General features: G+C 44.2%; 2 pseudogenes; both read right to left on the reverse strand.

Annotated features, from left to right (window-relative positions):
- Window positions 1–3,105: 3,105 nt before the first annotated feature.
- Window positions 3,106–5,586, reverse strand: LOC145359625 (UDP-glucuronosyltransferase 2A2 pseudogene; annotated as a pseudogene).
- An 11,034-nt stretch (window positions 5,587–16,620) lies between these two features.
- Window positions 16,621–17,002, reverse strand: LOC145359522 (large ribosomal subunit protein eL31 pseudogene; annotated as a pseudogene).
- Window positions 17,003–19,894: the final 2,892 nt, after the last annotated feature.

Raw genomic sequence — 19,894 nt, forward strand, 5'->3', positions numbered from 1 at the left:
GCAAGGCCGTAAAATCCTCCCCATTGTCTCATCAACAAGGTACAATCTTTATAAATTGATAAAGAACAGATAAAGTTCTGTTCTAGGTCTTAATTCCCCATAGCTGAGCATGTGCTCTGCTGCTGCAGACCCCCAGCAGTGTGGTTGACTCTTAACTACTCCCTCAAGGACTACCAATGGGCAATAAATGTTGGCTCAGCCGATGATGCCCCCATCGGATGAAAGGAAACAAAGTTGCTTCAGCTTTATTGTAGCTTCATATTCTGCACATCACCCACTGACGCTGTGGCCTGCTCTGGCTGTGACACTCCAAATGGTTCAATCGGTTATCAGCTTTATTTTAATAGCTCAGCGCCTGGACAGAGATTCACCTTCCTGGGCAGAAGTCCATTTGTTAAGTATTTGTGGAGACAGCAGTGACCTCAAACTTAATCATTTTATTGGGTGTGATATAGTGATATAGTGATTAGCACTGCTGCCTCACTGTGCCAGAGACCCGGGTTCAATTCTGGCCTCAGGTCTCTGTCTGTTTGGAGTTTGCACATTCTCCCCGTGTTTGTGTGGGTTTCCTCTGAGTTCCCTAGTTTCCTCCCAGAGTTCCAAAGGTGTGCAGGTTAGGTTGATTGGCCGTGCTAAGTTGACCCTAGTGTCAGGGAGATTAGCAGGTTAGGTTGACTGGCCATGCTAAGTTGACCATAGTGTCAGGGAGATTAGCAGGGTAAATGTGCTGGTTTACAGGAATCGGACCTGGCTGGGATTGTGGTCAGTACAGACTCAATGAGTCAAATGGCCTCTCCTGTACTTTAGGGATTCTATGATTCTATCTCACCTTTCCGACCAAAATGTGTCACATACCAGCTTACAGATCATGGCCATTCTCAGGTGAGATTCGTAGCCAAATTTGCCCTCTCAACACCTGTCTTTGAAGTGGGTGGTCAGTTTGCCAATGCTCCCAGCTGATCCCATCCTATTTTGTATCAGATTGAGACCACATCAGTAACTCTGGTGTGAATTTTGGATTCCCTTGCTTATTTCTTCATTGTCAACCTCTTTTCCTGACCTCTCCTCCATTTCCCAGGACTGTCTCTCTTGCCATGCCCCCTTTCATTTCTCCACTGACAGGCATTGCTACTATCCCCAACCCAAATCCGAGACCAACACTTTGCACTCTTCAAGCTACCCTCCTCTCACTTGTCATCCCAGTTTTAACTCACTCTTAGATAAGCTTTCAAAACTAAAATTATTCCATTTTTAAAGTTACAAAGCCAATGTTCAGAGCAGACTGGGCAGACCCAAATCCATTCCTTGCTTGCTTCAAAAATCAAATTCAGATTCCAATTGAATCCAATTATTGTCCCACAAGAGAGGCAAATAAGATCTAAGCTGACAAGGTGAGGCATTGCATCCCATCTTGGGCTTGATCTGACACTTGAACTTAGCCAAAAGCTTACAACTTCCCATGGCCTCTGTTGGTATCCTCCAAAAGTCACCAAAATGGTGCATGCTTCTGCCCTCACACTACTGCTGCCACATCTTACTTTCCCATCAAACATGTTGGTCAAGTCAGACTCCTGGAGCCTGATTGTGTCAAACTTCATTGCATCCTGTTCATCCTTCCCAGAGATAATGTGTGAAATCAGCCAGTGAACCGGCACTAACTGCACCTCTCTGCATCTCCCTTCAGAACGTCCATTCATTTGTGACAAAGCCCTTGTCCTATGCAATAGGAAATAGAACAGTACAGGAACAGGTCCTTCGGCCCACAATGTTGTGCCGAACATGGCGCCAAATCTAATCCCTTCTGCCTGCCCTTGGTTTTGTGGGGTACATTTCATCAACATCACCGCCTCTGACGTGCGCCGTGTGATGCCCCAATCCTCATAAACAAAGTGTCACCATCTGGCTATGCATTCTGTCGTTGTCCCTATCCAGAATGCTGTGGTGGTGATGTGATCCTTCTCACCAAATCACACACTGATCTGCCCCACTACTCCCCTGGAACCTCTGCTCCTTTGAGCATCTAACCCTGCTACAACTCTCAGTTTTGAAATTCATGTTCTCTACTGTGCACTGAAGTACCCCATGTCAAATTGTTCACCAAGATAGCTTGACTGTTTCCTCCCTCAGCTTGTGGATTGAGTGACTCCCACTAATGTTTGTGACCTTTATCTCAACTCATCATTGTACGTTTTCCTCTCACTTTGTTGCTTTCCTTCCCTCTTGAATTCCTTCTTTTCATATAGACTCCCTTATCCACATTCATAGATATCCTCTTGACCTGTGCCTTCTCAACACCCTTCACGTCAATCACAGATATCCCATCTCTGATCACTTCCTTGTGCCCCTCTCCACTCATGTACCCATTTCCCTGAAAATCCCATTTTCCTCTGTCGATCCCTGGACGAAAATGATCCAGGGATCATTGGTGGGCTTTATTAACTATAGTGTCAGCATGGGGGGTGGGGGGGGGGAGGACCTGGATAGGTTGTTTGTGATCTGGACATTTATAAACTTGAAGCTCTCAATCCTTTGTACTTCACTCCCATTGTCCCTAGCAGTGTCATTACTTAAAAAGAACTGCGATAAGGGAATTAAACAAGAAGATTGTTTCCAAAATTACATGTTTGTTAAAACAGTCATGTTGTTAATGCCAAAAATATCAAGGAAAATTATTGGTCAATAATAGTGAAGAAGCAGAAGTCTAAATTTGGCTTACGTAAATTGTTGGAGAGTAGCTGATCCATACTTACACGATCAATGCCTGATTCGGATGAATGTATGAAAGGGTTACTTGTCACAATCATTGAATCCCCGAAAGTGCAGAAGGAGGCCATTCAGCCCCTTGAGTCTGGACCGACTCTCTGAAAGAGCATCCTACCCATAACCATCCCCCACCTTATGCCCATAACCCTACATATTTACACTATTAACCCCCAACATACTTACCTTGAGACATTAAGGTGCAATTTAGCATGGCCAGTCCACCTAACCTGCACACCTTTGGACTCTGGGGGGAAACTGGAGCACCCGGAGGAAATGCACTCAGACATGGGGAGAACATGCAAACTCCACCCAGACAGTCACAAATCAAAGAAGACAGACAAATCATCTTGAAACATTTCTTTATTAATACCTGCGATCGCACAATTTACAGCAATTTAAAATCAGGTCGTACAATCATTCAGTTCTTGTTCAAGAAATTTGACCCTTCTTTTAACCGTGACAACACCGAGTGTTTCTAAATCTGACAATAATGAAAAACCAATGTTATGTCAGAAGATCCTTTGACTCCCCAACACTGTCTTAGAACAGCACATGATCAACATTCTGATCAACACTTTCTGATCTCCAGAATTGTTAAATGATCTGTTATGCCCAATGTCTGTTTACATTGTGAGGCATTTTTCGTGCATGATGGTGCAACACCACATAGAGGTTACAGCAGTGTAATCAAGGCCAGCTCTTTGTGTCAGTCATGCATTCAAAGCTATCAAAGCACGTGCGAGAGAAACTAACCTTCAACTTGCCAGGACATGATCAATACAAGTGGAGGATGTTGTTGAGGTACCAAACGTGTTGTGAAACACAGAGAGATCTGGGCTGGAAATAATTGGCTATGCAAAATTGGACATGATGACTGGGGTGAAACAGGCTTCTGGAATTCTTATTAAATGTTTGCAGTCATACATCAACATTTTGTGAAGCCAATCCTCCACTCACCTGATGAAGGGGCAGCGCTCCAAAAGCTCGTGCTACCAAATAAACTATTGGACTTTAACCTGGTATTGTGAGACTTCTTTCCGTGCCCACCCCAGTCCAACGCTGGTAACGCTACATCATACGTCAACTAATGTTATTATTTTTGAAAAATAAGCTTAAAACATATTGATCTTTCCACTACGATTGATTTAAATACAATATTTCCTTTTTGTTTTGTTTAAGAGGACTACCATTTTCTGACATGCTACTTTTGTGATACTTCAACAATGTCTAATTTATGATATCGAGAAAGGAATGCAGTACGTGTTAGATTACAACCGTCTATTATGAAGTTGAAATAGTTTAAAACCCCTTTCCCAGCGAAAGCAAAAACCTTACTGAATTTTTTGCTTTTCCTTTCGAGCAATGTTACAAAGCTTCCTCAATAGCAGAACTGTCAGCACTGTAATCATTAGTAACGCAGATAACAGGAGGACCATCACATCCACGCAATAGTAAGCATACCAGGGGAGTCGGTAAGATTCTGAGCGCAAATGTGCTGCACCTTTGTGTCGAGCAACAAACTCAATCCAGAAAACGGCTCTCTCCATTGGAGACTCGGGTTGGTCTCTATGGAGAGCAGAGAGTTTCTGCATGTTATCCCGATAAGATGTGTTGTTTATGACTTCGTTCAGTGCCTGCAATAGATCTGTTGACTGCATGGCTGAGATGCTAATCACTTTTGCAGCCCCTCTGATTTCAAGTCTGAATAAATTATCAAACTGGTCAAAAAGCAGAGGAATGCCAACCACTGGCACCCCATGATAGATGGCTTCATAAATCCCATTGGTGCCTCCATGGGCAATGAAGGCTCGTGTTTTGGGGTGTCCTAAAAGATCATTCTGAGGGATCCATTTTGCCAATAGCGTATTATTTCCGATGTTGGGAAGGATCTTTCCATCATATCTCCAAATAACTTTTTGAGGTACCTGAGCAAAAGCCTCTGCAATTTTCATTGTAATATGCATTGGTAAATGGCGAATAATTGTCCCCAGAGACATCACAATAACCCCATGCTCCCCTGAGGATTGGACAAACTCTTCAAACTCTACTGCCAGAGGTTTGGGTGGTTTACACTGGAATCCTCCAATGTAAACAATATTTGGCATGGTGGGTCTCGGGAACTCAAGTGTAAAATCAACTCTCAACAGCCACACATCTGCCCCATGGAGAACCGTCTCGATATCTGTGTCTGGGCCCAGATATCGATGGCAGAGTTCATTGTAAATGGGGTTAATCACAAATTTTGAATTATATGATTGTAAATGGTAAATGATGATATTAAATGTTCTTTGAAGAAAACTCATTTGATCTGTCAGGAGTGTGGGCAATGGGGCATAGGAAAGGGGCGATGGGGCGATGAAAGAATGAGGGTCTCCATTACTGAACCATCGAACATTGTACACCAAAGGAACTTTTAAAGTATGAGCAAGTAGTGGACCTGTTGGAAAAACTGGATCAGTAAGTACTAAGTCAAAGTGCGCATTTTCAAATTGTCTTAACAAACTTTTGTTTTCATAAATTTTAATAATCATTTCCCGTGTCCATGCATGACATGAATGCAGAAAAGTCATCTTTTCAGAATGGAGCCTAAACCATGGCATCCAACTGTCCTGTAAGACTTTGAGAGCCCTTTCAACCAAAGTTTGCATAATATCTTCGTTTCCATATTCCGTATACATTTTTGGCATTTCCACCACAATGGATTGATATAGATCCGGCTGCTCTTTGATGTACCAAGATGTTGAGAAATAAAGGACTGTGATGTTGTGCCCGCGAAATTTCAGTTCTTCCAATAGAATTCTCATATTGACCCAGTGGCTTCCACTCACGGGAACAACCAATATGTTCGCCCCCTCTGGAATTGGACAGAACAGGGTGACGATGATACCAAGTATGTATGCAACCTGGAACCTGCTTTTGCACACGGGATTCTCCATTTTGAGGGCAAATTGATACCCAGATCCTGTTAGAGACTGGAAGAGAAACATTGGTAATACGACATAAATTTAAAATCAGATCACTTCTCGACTTTGACAGTTATCAGTTGCATCCAAGACCAGTCTGTGTGTGGAGTAAAAGGACCTTTACAATCTCTGACCTCACGCTGACTGTCCACCACAACTGCAAAATTAATTTTAACTTGCAATTTACTGTTTCGCCAAGAAATTATAACCTTTCCCTTATAGAGGGGGAACAAATGAAGTGTTGTCTTGGCACTCTTGGCAGCTGAGCTTTCAACTAAAGTAAATGCAACTAATCGGTCCAAAGTCTAAACGTATTTCTGCCGATCAAATATTAATCTCCATGTGATCGACTGTTCCCATTTTACAGTGATCTTTTTGTTGCCACAGCCAATATATAATTCCAGATGAGTTGTTTCCCTGAGTCACCAATACCTTTAGAATTAATCTGTAGATTCTAAATTCCTAAATGTTTCGATTTCAGGGAGAGAACTGATACAACGTAGGACCACTTGTGTGCCAAATAACAAATGCAGCAACCGATAGACAAACTGAGCAGTTCCACAACCAGCATAATTTGAATAATCGATAGTCACGGGTGAAGTGCTCGAAGATTGGAGAGTGGCAAATGTTCTGCCTTTGTATAAAAAAACGTTGCAGGGAAACGTTTGGGAACTACAGCCAGTGAGCCTCACATCTGTGGTGGGTAAATTGACGGAAGGTACTTTGAGAGACAGGATGGACAGGCATTTAGAGATGCAAGGACCGATTAGGGACAGTCAGCGTGGCTTTGTGAGTGGAGAATCATGTCTGACAAATGTAATTGAGTTTTTTGAAGGGGTAACCAAGAAGGTAGATGAGGGCAGTGCAGTTGATGTTGTCTACATGGACTTTAGCAAGGCCTTTGACAAGGTACTGCATGGTAGGTAGTTGCATAAAGTTAAATCTCACGAGATCCAGGTTGAGGTATCTAAATGGATACAAAATTGGTTTCTTGACAGAAGCCAGAAGGTGGTTGTAGAGGGTTGTTTTTCAAACTGGAGGCCAGTGACCAGCAGTGTACCTTAGGGATCAGTGTTGGGCCCACTGTTATTTGTCATTTATATTAATGATTTGGATGAGAATATAGAGGGCATGGTTAGTAAGTTTGCAAATGACACCAAGATTGGTGGCATAGTGGACAGTGAAGAAAGTTATCTCCAATTGCAACGGGATCTTGATCAATTGGGACAGTGGGTTCACATATGGCAGATGGAGTTTAATTTAGACAAATGCAAGGTGATGCATTTTGGTAGATTGAAACAGGGCAGGACTTACTCTGTTAATGGTAGGGCATTGGATAGAGTTAGAGAACAAAGAGATCGAGAGGGTACATGTTCATAACTCCTTGAAAGTGGAGTCACAGGTAGACAAGGTGGTGAAGAAGGCATTGGGCATGCTTTGTTTCATTGGTCGGAACGTTGAATATGGGAGTTGGGATGTATTGTTGAAGTTGTGCAAGACGTTGGTAAGGCCACACTTGGAATACTTTGGGAAAAAGATACAAAAATCTGAGGTCACGTACCGACTGACTCAAGAACCTGCTGCTGTCAGACTTTTGATTGGATTTCCCTTGCATTACGTTGATCTTTCTCTACACCCCAGCTATGACTGTAACACGAAATCCTGCACTCTCATTTCCTTCTCTATGAACGGTATGCTTTGTCTGCATAACACGGAAGAAACAATACTTTTCACTGTATGTTAACACATGTAACAAGAATAAATCAGATCAAATCAACTCAAATCAAAGCAAATCAAAGCAACATCAATGATGGTGGAGCCCAGCATATCAGTGAAAAAGTTAGGGTGAGCAAGGCTGTATTGAGGTCTGGATCTGAATGACCCTGGTGGAACCCAAACTGAATATCAGTGAGCAGGTTATTTCTAAACAAGTTCCACTTGATAGAACTGTTGATGACCCTTTCTATCGCTTTTCATAGAATCATAGAATCCCTGCAGTTCAGAAGGAGGCCATTTGGCCCAACGAGTCTGTACCGACCACAATCCCATTCCCATAACCCCACACATTTACCCTGCTAATCCCCCTGATACTAGGGTCAATTCAGCATGGCCAATCAACCTAACCTGCACATCTTTGAAGTGTGGGGAGAAACTGGAGCTCCCAGGGGAAACCCACACAGGCCACAGGGGGAACATGCAAACTCCACACAGACAGTGACCCGAGGCCGGAATTGAACCCGGATCCCTGGCACTGTGAGGCAGCAGTGCTAGCCACTGTGCCACCCACTAACAAGATGACAGATTTCTCAGCAAGCCATCCAGACGTCAGTGTTACACAATCTCGCTAAAACTCTGTCTCCCTCATGAGGGATTTCAATCATCATTTTCGAAGATTTAGGCCAGAATTTTCCGGACGTTCACGGAGATTCTCTGGAACCACCGGCAGCACACTCCCGACCGTGTATTATCTGCCAGCGTGGGATGATGTCTATGGTAATTCCCATTGACACTGGCATTACCAGAGGATCCCACCACGAGCAAACACTCTCCACCTCCCGCCACTGGGAAACATGCAGCTGGGAGGCCAGAGAATCTCATCCCTAGTCTCTGAATTCCCTTCAAATGTTGCTTACAGTTGGGCTCAAACCCAGATGGTTAAATCATTTTCCCTGAGACTTCACCATCCCATTCTCCACCGTGCTGTGGAGAATGGGACAAAGTGCATACAGGGAGTGGGGCGTGAAGAGCTGTAGCTGAGGTAGCTGTGGAAGTCGGTGGGTTTGTAATGAATGTTAGTGGTCAGTCGATCATCAAAAGTGGAGACACAGAAATCAAGGAAGGAAGGGAAGTGTTGGAGACAGGCCAGGTGACGATGAGTGAAGGGTGGAAATTAGAAGTAAAATCAGTATTTTTTTCCAGGTGCAGACAAGAGCATGAAGTGGTACTGATGTCATGGAGGAAGAGTTGTGAGAGAGGGTTCTGAGTAAGATTGCAACAAAGAATCGTCCACATACCCCACAAGAAAACAGGCATAACTGGTGCCCTTGCTGTTACTATTAGCAACACCTGCAGGATCCAATGAATAGCGGGGAGGGGGGAGGGTTCCTGCCCAAAAATGTTAACGTTACAACGGAGGTGATGGAAGAAGAGTACAGCATCGTACTGAGCCTGAAGCACAATGAGGTGAGGGTGCAAAGTGATCAAATGGAGTCCTTTGCTGAGTACGGAACATTCAGCATCAGAGAAGGGAAAGTCAGAGGGAGAGAGAATACATGGCAAGAGCAGGATTGGAAGAAGGAATGGGGTCAAAAGAATGGGAAGATGTGGAGGATCTTGGATGGTTTTGGTATCCATAAATTGTTGGAGCTTGTATTTCTTAACATCTGAAAGGAAGAGAAAGAGCTTTTTGTTAAGGCATTGGATAAGGTGAAGAATGAAATGGAACTGGGGATAGGAACAGCTTTGTGATAGGCTGAGTCAAGGGTGTACATATGGCAATGCCTGGCACTGAATGTGGATCTCAGAATATGGTGAAGACAATACTCTGAGGGGCGTTGTATGTCCCAGCGATATATATAATCCTAGATAGATCCAAAACATGAGGGATGGAGCTTGAGCTGGAAGGCACATGGCATGAACTGGAGACAGGAATAGTCACTGAGGAAGGAGACATGGATGTGGAAGTGAGTTTTGGTAAATAACTTGTCAAACTCCAAAATGAGATGAAAAACAATGAAAGTAAAAGTGGTAAAAGAGAACAGAAATTTCTTCAAAGAGAGGAGTAGTCCTTCTTCAGGGCATTCCTGAAAGGATGATGACAATGGATTAAACACTCAAATCTGTTAAAGATCTCGAAGGATTTCAATGAGGTCACATTTCACTCTTCTAAACTCTAAATAATGAGGGAATATTCCACTCAAATGTTACTCATAAGACAATCCTCACAACCTGGGAATCCACCTTGTGAACCCTAAGTCAACTCGTTCATAGGTAGAGAGACCAAAACTGTTCTCAACAAGAGCTCCCGCCCAAGTCTGTCTTATTCTGCTGCTTTAACCCCATTGCAATGAAGCAGAACATGTCATTTGCAATCCCAATTACTTAATGTGCCTCAATGTTAACTTTGCGTGATTTGGTTACAAGCTTGTAACGACACCTAAATCCCTGTCAAATGCAATATTCACCAGTCTCTCACTGAGAAAATATTCTGCTTTGCCAAGCTTCTTACTAAAGTGAATAATTTCACTTATCCCCACGAGCATGTCTGCAACAATGATGTGTTTACAGGGCGTTGTTTTACTGACATTACATCTCTGGGCTGAATGAGTAACTTCTCATTTGAAATATAGCTTATGATGCTTTAGAAGCAGATTATTTTGGATGTGCAGATTTTGAGCATGGAGCTGCCAGTTCCAACACAGGATCAGGGAACAGCAAGTTCTATAATAGTACATCAAGAAAGACCATTTCCAGCGAGGTGTATCAGAGAGCCCAATATTCCTTTACGGTGTAACAGGCGTCGTTGATGACAAGGAGGACGATTGCACAGGGTTCAGCACCATTTGCAAGTCCTCAAATACGGGAAGAGTCTGTGTCTGCGTGCAGCACAGCCTGTCCTTAAATTGATAAGTGGAATAAAGCAGACACACCACACAAGTGCCAGGCACTGAGCATCTTCAATAAGGAAGAATCTAACCAACTTCCCTTGACCTTCAATGATTTACCATCACTGCATCCCCCATCAGCAACATGCTGGGGCTTACCATTGAGGTTAACTGCAACCGGCAGATAACTTCTACAAGAGCAGTTCAGAGGCTATGAATTCTCCACTCATGAACTTTGCCTCCTTACAGCCAAAGCTTGTCCACCAAGATACAAGTCTTGAGTGTGGTAGAAAACTCCCTAATTGCCCAGATGAATTTATTCCAAAAAATTCAAGAAGTTGAAAACTACCCAGAAGATTGGGCATTTATCCACCACTTGTGCCTAATATTAGCAATGTGTGCCAACTACAAGATACACCACAGCAATTCACCAAGCTTTTTTCCAATTCCATATTGACAGACACCATCACCCCAGATGGGCATGAGCAGCAGAGGTATTTGAATTTCTCTACCTGCAAGGTCACCTCCTTGCCACACACTATTTTGATTCGGAACAATATCAACATTCCTTAATCATCAAAACCCTGGACTCCCTTCCTAACAGCACTGTAGGTGGATGCGCAACACACAGTTCACACAGCATCACCAGCTGCTCAAGTAGCAGTTAAAGACGGGTAAAAATAATTGGCCTTTTCAATGGAAGTTGCTTCCCGTAAATGAATTAATGAAAGCAAAGTGAAATTCCGCTGTGGAGACCTTGGGATTGCCATCGTACTTCTTTCTGCTTTCAGCTGGCCTGTCATGTTCTTATATTCACATGTTTTATGTCATGGGTGTAAGCTTCAGGTTTCAGCTGTAGTTTAGAATAAATATTCCTGCACTGTTCCTGCTGAGTTGTGATTTCAGTGTCACTGGTTCTGAGAATGGATTAAAGTGCCACCAGACTCCAAGAGAGATACTTCAGGAATATAGTTGTGGGTGAAGTTATATATATGGGTCCCTCACTGCAGCAGCCCCTCTGCCTTTCTGCCCAAGGAGAAGACCAGGGGCTCTTGAGCACCGACAGGGAGGAAGGAAGAGAACCTTTTCTTGCACAAAAGTAGTAATGGGGCCCACAGCAAATTGTGAAGTCAACTTACCTCACAGGATCATTAGCAGTGCTCCTCCATATCCCTGAGGGAAAGTCTGGGTCTTGCTGGAAAAACACAGCAGATCTGTCAGCGTCTGCGGAGAGAGGAAGAAAGTTAAAGTTTTCAGCCTGTGCGACTCCTCCACAGAGCTGTCTCCGCTGCTCTGGGTTCCTCCTCACAGCTCCCTCCTATTTTTATTCTCTGCCTCGTTCTGCTGGAATTGCCCAAACAGCAGGCCACCACATCCAGCTAAACCCTGCCAGTTAAAATCCGTTAGTCCACCAAGATTCTGACTTCCTCCCACCACATGAGATTACTGTTATCACACAAGGTTTCCTGTTAGAGGCTAACATCAACTTTTTTGTGTTTCATTGCTGTACACATTTGACCTATCTTTCAGTAACTGGTGCATTATGTTTGTTGTTTTTATTGATTTCCAATTTCTGCAAGTGCTAATGTGAACAGTCATAGGAATAGCAGGAGGACATTTATGTCTGTTCTGCCATTTTGTGATAATATCTGTGACCTATCGCCATAAAACCAACTTTGCCCCAAATCCCTTAATGCATTTGAATAACAAAATACTATGTATTTCAGTATTAACACTAATAACAGCCCCGTATCATCGACCAGAAATAGAACAGGGTTTCGAATTTATTCCCTATGTACCTTATCTGCTCCCACTGTTATAAACAAAATTTACATACACCTTCCCACTGTCCATAATCAATAAGAGGCAGCATGGTGTCACAGTGGTTAGCACTGCTGCCTCACACCACCAGGAACCTGTGTTTGATTCCTGGCTTGGATCACTGTCTATGCGGAGTCTGCACGTTCTCCCTGCGTTTGTGTGGTTTCCCTCCAGGTACTCTGGTTTCCTCTCACAGGTTATGTGCTGGTTAGGTGCACTGGCCGTGCAAAATTCTCCCTCGGTGTACCCAAACAGGTGCTGGAGTGTGGTGACTAGGGGATTTCACAGTAATTTCATTGCAGTGTTAATGTCAGCCTATTTGTGAACCAGATGGGGTTTTTTTTGAAAATTGACAATGGTTTCATGGTCATCAGTAAATTCTTAATTCCAGATATGTTTTATTGAATTTAAATCCCAAAACGGCCATTGCACCTAACTAGCACATCTTTTTTGGACTATGGGAGGAAACCGGAGCACCCAGGGGAATCCCATGAAGACATGGGGAGAACATGCAGATCCATACAGACACTGGCCCAAGCCAGAACCAAACCCAGATTCCTAGTGTTTTGAGGCAGCAGTGCTAACCACTGTGCCACCTTCTCTTGACAGCTTTGATGAAATTGATGGCACAGCGGTTAGCATTGCTGCCTCACAGTGCCAGGGGCCCGGTTTTGATTCCCGGCTTGGGTCACTGTCTGTGTGGAATTTGCACATTCTGCCTGTGAGGGTTTCCTCCGGGTGTTCCGGTTTCCTCCCATAGCACAAAGATCTGCAGATTAGGTGAATTGCCGTGCTGAGATTCTCCCTCAGTGTACCCGAACAGGCGCCACAGTGTGGTGACTGGGAGATTTTCACTGTAACTTCATTGCAGTGTGAATGTAAGCCTACTTGTGACTGATAAATTAATTACATTTTTTACTCATTTAAATTCCAGGGAGTAATACCTTAGTTTGTGTAACATCTCCTCATAATTTAACACTGGGAGTCCAAGCCTGGTAAATTCGACATCGCACCCCTCCAATGCTGCCGTATCCTTTCTATAAAGGTCCTTTTACTCTCCACACAGACTAGTCACAGATGCCACTGATAACTGTGGGTGTCTCTCTCCCGCCAGTGTCCAACTCACAACCTGGATTTGTCACGTTGGGACAGAGGGAAAAGACTCACTGTTTATTCCTGACTAATGAGCTGACCCTTATGCCACACGCGTTACCCTGGCTGCCACTTATGACCGTGTGTCTCTCTTTCTTGTAGGTAGTAAAATAAAACCCAGAAGTGCCAGACTGGGACAGCCTCACGAGAGAGAGAGAGAGAGTGACCACTGTTTATTCCTGATCAGTGGACACCACTGAGTGAGCAGTTTCAAAGTGCTCGGCCCCTTTACATTTCTGTATCCCAGAATTTTGTTCTGGCTTTTTAGTGACTCACCAAGCTGGACGATGAAAGAGAGAGAAACTGTTCAAAGTGAATTTAAAAATAATTCATTCAAAAATAACTCCAACCAAACTCAGTCAATAAAACACAGACACTACAATACTATAGTATGGAAAGGAAACTCTAATAGCACAATGTAGATTCTTAGCATTACACAATTTACACAAAAACAAGAAGAATCCTAGACCCTCCTCAACCTTTACCTAACTGGGGGATTTCTGAAGGCTGAGAGATTAAATTCACGACTCCTCAGATTGTTTTAAAAACAAAGGTCCTTTCTGCTGCTGAGAATATAGTTGAGATCTTGTCTTGCTGCTGGGCTTTCCTTGTTCTTTCCTCTGCCACGAAGCAGTTGTCTGACTAGATACCTGAATTCACTCCTTTCCGACCTCACAACCCTCCTGCCCCAAACTTCACAGAACTCCTTTCCCAAGTTAACTGTTGAAAGGCCAAAACCTCTCCTCCTTGTATGTGTCTTCTTGATGTGGAGATGCCAGCACTGGACTGGGGTAAACACAATAAGTAGTCTCACAACATCAGGTTAAAGTCCTACAGGTTTATTTGGTAGCAAATGCCACTAGCTTTCGGAGTGCTGTTCCTTCGTCAGGTGTTTCACTTTGTGTCTTCTTGGCCAGAGCTCAATATTTTTTGAAAGGCATTTTCCTTAATCAAATTGGCTGGCTCCTCCCCGTCAGTTTCAAAACAATGGGGTACAAAGTAGTCATGATGTGGGTATCGGCAGTTCCGATGCGCCACAGCGAAAAACCGCACCGATCTCCTCAGAAGGCAAACACAGGACACAGTGGACAGAGTACCCTTCGTCGTCCAGTACTTCCCCGGAGCAGAGAAGCTACGACATCTTCTCCGGAGTCTTCAACATATCATTGATGAAGACGAACATCTCGCCAGGGCTATCCCCACACCCCCACTTCTTGCTTTCAGACAACCACACAACCTCAAACAGACCATTGTTCGCAGCAAACTACCCAGCCTTCAGGAGAATAGTGACCACAATACCACACAACCCTGCCACAGCAACCTCTGCAAGACATGCCGGATCATCGACATGGATACCACCATCACACGTGAGAATACCATCCACCAGGTACATGGTAAATACTCTTGCAACTCGGCCAACATTGTCTACCTGATACGTTGCAAGAAAGGATGTCCCGAAGCATGGTACATTGGGGAGACCATGCAGACACTACGACAACGGATGAATGAACATTGCTCGACAGTCACCAGGCAAGACTGTTCCCTTCCTGTTGGCGAACACTTCAGTGGTCACGGGCATTCAGCCTCTGACCTTCGGGTAAGCATTCTCCAAGGTGGCCTTCACGACACACGACAGCGCAGAGTTGCTGAACAGAGACTGATAGCCAAGTTCCGCACACATGAGGACGGTCTCAACAGGGATCTTGGGTTCATGTCGCACTATCTGTAACCCCCGTGACTTGCCTGGGTTTGCAAAACCTCACTCACTATACTGTCTGGAGACAATACACATCTCTTTAAACTGTGATCAGTGCTCCTTCCACTCACATTATCAGCCACTTCAGGTCTTGAACAGCAGGTTAGGTGTAAGGATTCGCATTCTAATCAGTAATCTCTAAACTGTCTGTGCTTTATATGCTCTGTCTGAGGCCAGAACTCTCCATTCACCTGACGAAGGGGCTAACCCCGAAAGCTTGTGAGTATATTATCAAATAAATAGGTTGGACTGAAACCTGGTGTTGTCAGACTTTTTACTGTACAAAGTAGTAACAGAGTGAAACTGATTTGATCAGCTTCAATGACCAACAGCTCAAACTGTTTTAGGAAGTATCTGATGGGATCCTAAGTGTCCCAATGTGGTATCCTGCAACCGCTAAATGTTTTCCCGTTAGTGGAGGCATTACTGTATACAGTTGGGGTAAAACTCGTTGTCTCCATTGTCTCCCAGTCTCTCACTGGTCAGGGCTATCGACACCCCTCTGCGTAATCTTGCCAGGTAGCTTTGCCACATCTCGTGACCCCCTTTCATCACTCCTTGGCAGCTGCTGTACATTCCGATGTCTGGTTTGCAGCCATTTTGCTCAAATGTAATCTTTTAAAATAATTCTGCCTTTGAAATGTCTGTTGTTCCACTTGAAATTGGCCATGTTGTATCGGGTTTAATATAAATGTCTGTGTATCCTACGGAGTTCCTCCGAATAGTGGATTTGCTGCACTTCCAGATGTCCCTACAATCAGATCCAAATCAGACTGTATCATGGAAAATGATAAGCAACTCCGTCAGCCTCAGAAATCGCAGTCCCAATGACCCCTTACTTCTAATCTAAAATGATAATCAAACAGTCACATGGCTGTTCTCGTCCCCTACACGTGTCCTGACTTAACAAACATTCTATTACCTGAATGATTACACAATCTCACTCTCGATTAGTCCACCTAGCCAAGTGACCTTTACTCTGTTGAACGACATTAAAAGGACAATTACCACAAATCACCACAATTACTCTTGAATCCAAAGGGAATATTCTATCAGCCTGCTTGATTATTTTCTGTAACTTTTGTGCCAATGAAGATCTGCAGAGATGAAAAGAAACACACAAGTAAAGAAATTGCACACAAATACTTCTTCCTTTCTTAGCCAAGAAGATGGTACAATGTACAGACTGATAAGAGACAACAGTTAGGTAGAAAATTTTACATGTTCTAATCTTAAAATACAGGCATGTGACTTACATAATACATTTGACCAAGCCTGACTCGACACAAGGTTCCCTTTCCTGAAAGTTGTGAGTCATCTGACTTGACAAGATACCTTCCCTTTGAATTAAGGAGGGCTGTCTTTGAGTGGAAATTAAGTAATCAAAACCAAATTTAAGTATCGATCAAAAGAGCATCTTTGCAGTTGACAGACCACCCACTGCGTGAGGAATAAATTACGCAGTCATAAAACATACTGTAAGCATTGAAGAACAGAGGGACAGCCAGATCCTCTCAGTTGCCTTAGGCAGTTGCAACTTTATAAACACAACATTTACAATTTAATTTTCATCAACATTAACTGTCTGCAGACCTTTGTATGATGTGACAGGAACGTTAGTTACCAATGTGTAGAGTTTGTTAGGAGAGTCCTCCTCCCCATTACGTTTTCAGGATCAACACACACGAATGCGATATGGAACATTCCTTATGCCTTTTGTCCAAACAGCCTTGTTCAAAATGAGTATCAATGTGGACATCTGGAGTACCTGTCTCCTCCACCGCAAATTTATGGATCTCCTTAATGGCATGGGTAGCGCGTCTGTTAAAACCCACGCCATGGATGCGCTTATGCACATTTATTGTGTATTCCCTCGTAACCACCTCGTTAATGGCAGAACAGCCCATCATTTTCTCTCCACCTTTCTTAGTGGGAGCCATCTCACCGGGAAAATGTCAGAAGGGGCTTTACTGCACCTGGTATTCTGAGGTGGTCTCCCATTCAAGTACTAACCAGGCCTGGGTCTGCTTAGCTTCTGCGATCGAGTCTTTTCAGACTAGCATGGGGGCTATTTTCCCGCAACATTTCTGGTGGGTCAGGTTGGGAGATTTGCATCGTCGATCTTGTTCCGGGATTTGCCAATGCATTGGGAATGCACGCACATCTTCCCGAGCCAGAGAACAGTCGGAGTCCAAAGCACGCTGGAAACCAACAGGAAGGCAGATAAGTGATTTGAATCTTTTAAAAATGTAGTTTAAATATATCTTGCATTTCATTATCAGGAACTTTCAGGTCCCGATAGAATCGCCCACCCCACCAGGAGTACTTCATTCTGGCGGAATTTAGAGTAGCTCCCCATATTCGGGGAACTAGCAAGAGACCTACCGGAATGAAGGGGGCAATCGGGGCCCACTAGGGGATTGAGCAGCGGGGGGTGCCCCAAGGGGCAGAGTGCCCATGCCCGGGGGCACTTCAACACTGCCCCCCAGGCATCGGGCAGGGCCCAGGCAGCAGGGCCTACTCTGGGTGGGGCCTGGGGGTTATCGGTGGGGTGAGGGGGTCTGGGCTGGAGGGGGGGCCAGTGATCCGGACAGATTGGGAGGATCTGATGGTCTGCCTGAGGGGAGGCCTGCCAGGTTGTTTGCCCATTTATTTAGCCAAATTATTTCCCATTGAAACCTCCTCATGTCCTCTTCACACTTACTTTCCTGCCTTTCTTTGTACCATCAGCAAATTTTGCAACTGTACCATCTGTCCCTTCATCCAAGTCATCTATATGCATCATAAAAAGTTGAGGTCCCACCACTGATCCGTGCAGCACACAACTCATTACATATTGCCAACCAGGAAATGGTGTATTTATGCCTATTCTGGGAACATGTAAAATTGTCAAAGTAGGTAGGAGAAATAAAAATAAGCATATTAATGTTATCTGACTGAGGCAGTGGCACAGTGGAATTACTACTGGATCTGGGATCAAATCCCACCATGGCAGATGGTTAAATTTGAATTCAATAACAATACGGAATGAAAAGTCCAATGGTGAAATAGATCAGGCCTCTCTTTAATGTACCAAAATTATGAGCAATAAAAGGCTGTGTAGTTGTGGCTATAAAGCTTTAGTTCTTCCAATAGAATTCTCAAATTGACTCAGTGGTTTCCATCCACAGGGACAACCAGTATATTAGTGTAATTGGACAAGACAGGGTGATGATGAGGCCAAGAGTGTTTCAACCTGGAATCTGCAATCCTGATCAGTGTTTCAATGAGATGATGACTGAACTGCCTCTCACGATCTTACCGGCCCAAAAAGAATGAGTGGCTGAATATATTATTTAATAATATTTAAATCCAGATTTGAATGTAATTATCAAACACGGGACAGAATTGTTTGGGGTCACCTATATGGCCTTGCTGGGGAAGGTTCACATCTGACCCCTCCCCCCTCATCAATGGACGCTAGACATGATGGCCTTGTGGTAGAACTGGAGGCCATTGAGATCCCCCAGGAGGCCAGGGGTAAGGGGTGGCACTTGGGCAGTGCCAGCCTTGCACTGCCAATCTAGCACCTTGGCACTGCCAGCCTGGCACACAGTGCCAAGGGGTGAGGTCTGAGGGGGTTGGGTTAATACGAGGGGTGGGTTGGGGACTACTGCACACTCTGCTGCAGTAATTGGTGGGGAGATGGCACACCACTGCCAAGCTGCATTAACAATCATGGAGGTGAAGAGTTGGGGACTATTGCCACTCTGCAGTAGTGATCAGGGGGTGGGGTGGCAGGGGAGGGAGGGTCATGATTACACCAGGCATGGGGGGGCGCGGTTTGTGAAAGGCCCCTGAGCTTTGTGGTAGCCCGGGGCATTGGGGGTCTGAGCCACAGAGACCGGCTGATAACAGCAGAGGCAGTGACAGGTCTCTGTGTTCTTACAACACAGAAAACTGCACATGTGCAATGGTGCCTCTGCTGCTATCAGCCAGCCTTCAGGTGATTTAGGCCTCACTTCTTCTGCCCCCTCCTGGCAGGAAACAGATCAAAGTTTTTTATCGAAAGAAATTACAAAAATACCACCTTGAATTCAACGTTTTAGAGTGAGACTCGTGAGATATAATTCACTTACTGAGTACATTCAAGGGAAGTATGAGACAACAGCTGATCACTGTAAAAAATTCCAGTGGAAGAAATCAAACTGGAAAATTTAAATGTTATTGAACAATTGGAAGCATTACTAAAGACTTACCAACCAAGGAAAAGAATTCAAGAGATTGAGGAATGTGTACAAATAAAAGAGTATATCCAGAATTAATAGCCAGATTATATCCCTAACAACCCAGTACTTGGGAATCGTAGTGGGTGAGGGGTGAACCATGGAGAGATCCATTGAACTTGGGTGGGATCTTCCGGTTTCGGTGTGAGCGTGGCTGGAAAATACCGTCCCTTGGTTCATTAAAAGACAAAGTCACTAAGAAACGTAATGAACAGTTGAGGCCTCAGTCCAGGACCAGGTGGTTTATTTTGGATGCCTGCAGTGCTGTTGTACGCTGCTATATTTCTGACCTCAGGCAAACTATTCACCACAGCTTAAAAATTAATTTTAACTTGAAACTCACGCGCCAGGATTCTACCGCTCTGCCGGCCGCAGAATCAGAGCAGGCAAGGAGTGCACAACGGAGATGCCTGTTGACCTCGGGCGGGAATTTCCAGTCTCGCAGATGCAAGGCCGTAAAATCCTCCCCATTGTCTCATCAACAAGGTACAATCTTTATAAATTGATAAAGAACAGATAAAGTTCTGTTCTAGGTCTTAATTCCCCATAGCTGAGCATGTGCTCTGCTGC

The sequence above is a fragment of the Carcharhinus amblyrhynchos genome, chromosome 28 (genome assembly GCF_965287045.1).
Source record: "Carcharhinus amblyrhynchos chromosome 28, sCarAmb.v2.hapA, whole genome shotgun sequence".
Classification (NCBI taxonomy): domain Eukaryota; kingdom Metazoa; phylum Chordata; class Chondrichthyes; order Carcharhiniformes; family Carcharhinidae; genus Carcharhinus; species Carcharhinus amblyrhynchos.